Source organism: Arachis ipaensis, chromosome B07, assembly GCF_000816755.2.
Source record: "Arachis ipaensis cultivar K30076 chromosome B07, Araip1.1, whole genome shotgun sequence".
In the NCBI taxonomy this organism is placed as follows: Eukaryota; Viridiplantae; Streptophyta; class Magnoliopsida; order Fabales; family Fabaceae; genus Arachis; species Arachis ipaensis.
Genome location: NC_029791.2, coordinates 112,521,240 through 112,525,246, shown reverse-complemented (window position 1 = coordinate 112,525,246; position 4,007 = coordinate 112,521,240). Strand labels below are relative to the sequence as shown.

Genomic DNA, 4,007 nt, shown 5'->3' with positions numbered 1-4,007 from the left:
GATCCTGTTGCATAAAGATTCAACCAATTGATTTCTGTCAAATCCCATATTAACCACTTCCTGAAGAAGCTCTTCGTCAATCTGCAAAACCATGATATTGGTGGATTTTGTAAGTGAACACAGTTGGGTGAGTGGAATGCAGCTCCCTCTTAAGCTTCAGTCAGCTCCCTCCTTGGCCATCATTCTCTTTCTCTTGGTGCTATGATTGATGAAGAGCCAAAAACTTAATGAACGCTCCTGTTTTTGCTCCCTGGTGCTTTGGCTATTCCTCTGTTCCTTGCCCTCTCTCTACTGTCTGTGAATTCATGAGGGAGACAGACGGAGACACAATGTTATGTTATGATTATGGGTATTTTTCTTGAAGTGAGTTCTCCTAATTTCGTCCGTTCAAAATGCAGCTTGAATCTACACAAACAAAAGTTACATAAGAAGCTTATCGGAGACATAATTCTCTGCAGAATAAATTCAAACACAGATGATTAATAAAAATGCTTCACCATGTGAGAAAATGAATCTTGGAATTACTTTAATTGTCTTTGTTTCTTTTTTTAATTCTTCAATTGTATAATAAGCTCCATTATAAGTGTTGAGCTCTTTCTTTCTTTCAAAAAGAAAAAACCTTGGAATTATAAAGAATGAAGTACTTGATACCATTGTCTATATTCTTGATTGAATAAATATCTTAGGAGTATATTTTCAGTACTTTAAGTACACAAATTAAGAAAGAAAAAGAAATTACCAAATTTACTTTCTAGTTTGCATTGCTGAAATGTACTTGTCCTGTTCTAGTGGAAAAGATCAGATAGCATATGAATTACTAATTTACTTTAGGTGCGAAAATTGTAATTTCATATCTAAAGGTGCGAAAATTGAATTACCAACTTACCTCCTGCTGCAAAGCCTCATCAAGCTCTTGCTTATCATCAGGAGTGATGTCTTTGGCGTACAGCTGAGATAAACAATTCCGGATCCTAAAGAAAGCATTAAAAATCAATTTTAACCATTCTAATTAAGGAGGAGGAAGAGCAAATTAAGGAGCAAATTAATAGATAGATTTGAACCTATTCCATCAAGGGTGATTTGTTTAATATGCCACTAAACAAGTCAATCGGTATCTAAATAGACATGTTACTTGTGCAACTTGGAAGGAGGAGCAAATTACAAGCAGAATGCGAACATTCAACTGAGATTGAAGTGCTTGAATAAACTCCAGAAGTACTTACTTGAGAGGATCCTCAGTGCTTTCCCCAACATATGCAACAGCAGCAAAGTGCATCACAGCATCAAACTTATTCTCCAAAAATATTTTATTAACCTGGTAACCAGTTAAGTAGAAAATATTTCTTGGGTATTCTCCACATACGTTTCAATCAAAGTTAAAAATATGACAACAAAATATTTCTAGTGATAAGGAAAGTGGGTAAGGATACAGGTGTCTGATCTCCCAAGTCAGCATATATAAAATTTACATTGGTGATTTTAATTTGATCTGGCAGTTCACAGATAAATAACGTAGAATACAGAAGCTAAAACCCCCAATTAAAACCCTAAAACAAAAATCCAAAACCTCCCAAATTTCACAGAACCATCATCATCATCGGGCGCTTACCTCGCTTGTTAGGGATCGATGCTTTGCCTCATTGGAAACCTTGATGCTTCACAGTAGAGTAGAGAAGAGGTCGCTAGAGAGCATACAGTTTCTTTGACACTGCACAGAGAGGGCGAGTGAGAGAGAGCGAGTAAGAGAATGAGCGAGAAGAAAAGAATGAGGCACAGAATGCTTACTTGGTGAGCGCGGTGATGACTGGCAACGGTGAACAAGAGATGAGCGACGACGAATCGAAGGTGAAAACCCTTGAAGAAGAGATGAGCAGCGGCGACGAATCGAAGGAGAAGGCGCGCGAGTTTGTACAGGTAGCGTGAATTGGTGATGAATCAAAGAAAAAATATTCATTAAGCTCAGTATATAGCGCAGAAATGAGGGTTACTCGATTGAATTGAAAGGGGAAGGACGATGAGAAGCGCAGAGATGACGCTGGTGAGGGCGGCGCAGCAACGAGGAGGAGGGTGAAGAGGAGCGACGATGAGTGGTGAGTGAGAGGGTTTCTGTAGCGAGAGGGTTTCTTCGCGATGGTAAGCTTTGAAGGGTTTCTTCGACGGTGACAGGGTTTCTGAAAGGGGATTGAGATGAACGCTGAGATGAAGGCTGAGTGTGAGTTTTGGAGGGCCAAAAATTTCACTAAGTATGTGAGTTTTGCTTTCGGAAAATTAGGGAATAAAATTTATCAGTTGTCAAGTTTTTTGCTTTAGATACATTAGGCATCACTTTTGAAGTGCACCCAAAACTTAACAAATAGGATACACTCTAAAAGCGCTTCCTTAGATATAAAAAGTGGACCCATAAATATCAACATTCGGCTACGCTTTATAAGTGATTTTTATAATACCTAAGGCTACACTTTTTAAATGATGCCAAAATTGTGTTTCTTTTTCTCTTATAAAAAGGCATCACTGAGAAAAGCGTAGCCTATTCATAGAATAGGCTACGCTTTTCAAATGTAGCTTAAAAAAAGTGTGGCTGAATGAGTATTTTTCTTGTAGTATTACTACTTTACTTTTTTCTTATAGTTATTCCAATGATTTAATATGTATAACTGGTATTATTAGTTACTATGACACTTAAATTCACACATGACCCAGATATATGCTCTGGCCAGTGGTATGATGTTTGCGTGTACTGGGGTTACACTTGAGATGAGAATAGATCTTCTGCAGCATGCTTTCGTGTTTGTGCGTTTGACATTCAGACCACGAACTTCTAATCAAATTTCTTGATGCTGACTATGATTTGATTATGATAATTTCATACATGGTAGATGGACAAGGGTATTTAATCACAAATAGAGAGGTAAATCTAAATTAGTTATACTGATGTTTGATCAATCTCTCTCTTATTATTGTTCATATATTATTACGAAGCAAATCATTGAAAACATGTTTCATCAAAAACCTCTTATCAGCAGTCTCATGACAAATATTTTTTATTTCTCATTTTTCTCATAAAAAATTCTTGTTATTTAGATTATTAATTTGCAAATGGTTTGAGTTCCCAAACATCTTGTATTTTAGGTGCACATTAGGTTGATTAGTTTGCATCGAACTATTGAATATAATGTGGGTCCTTGATTCTATATTTGAGATATATAACTAGAGGTTAGAGTAAATATCATAGGCATAGTCAATGAATCATACACGATCTGGCAAGTTGAATTAGAGTAAACTATATAACCCTTGTGCACCAACTGTAGTTGTTAATCGATCCAGAAGTTGTGCATGTTGGGTTTTTGGGCTCCCTTCCTATGTGGAGAAAAAGCCCAAATGCTAGTATCCAAACCCATGAATAGTTGAAGTGGCTGAGGTGAGTTAGGGTTGAGTGAGAGAGAGGTCATTTTGCAAGAGAACACCAAACACTAGAGAGAAGAGAAGAGAGAAAGTTATTTTCGTACATACACAAAGCTGTCTCTGTAAATTGGTCACTGCAGATTCGTTAATCGTTGGATCGAGCTCAAATTTGGACAGAGTGTTCTACACATCTGGTTCTTTAATTTCACCGTTCGGATCTTCAATTCGACATCTGTAGCTAAAGATATTGGCCACGCACAGTAGCTCTATTTTTGTGATATTTTTTTTGGGTATTTGGTTATAACTTGCTTGAAAGATGGAGGCAAATAATTCTACTAGGATGATAAGTTTGAATGGCACTAATTACCATCTATGAAAGGGAAAAATAAAAGATTTGTTGTTTGTCAAAAATCTACATTTACCCATATTTTCTACACAAAAACCAGAATCTAAAACAGATGAAGAATGGGAGTTTGAACACCAACAAGTTTGTGGTTTTATTAGGCAATGGGTGGATGATAATGTTTATAATCACATTGCTAATGAGACTCATGCTAGGGCTTTGTGGAATCAAATTGAATCCTTGTATGCTTCCAAGTCTGGCA

At 36.8% G+C, this 4,007-nt stretch overlaps 1 long non-coding RNA gene across 1 annotated transcript; it reads right to left on the bottom strand.

Annotated features, from left to right (window-relative positions):
* On the bottom strand, positions 1,568–2,195 carry LOC110264719. The gene is made up of 2 exons (XR_002350890.1): positions 1,786–2,195; positions 1,568–1,708 (listed from the first exon to the last, which is right to left on the bottom strand). It is a non-coding gene; the product is annotated as an uncharacterized LOC110264719 (long non-coding RNA).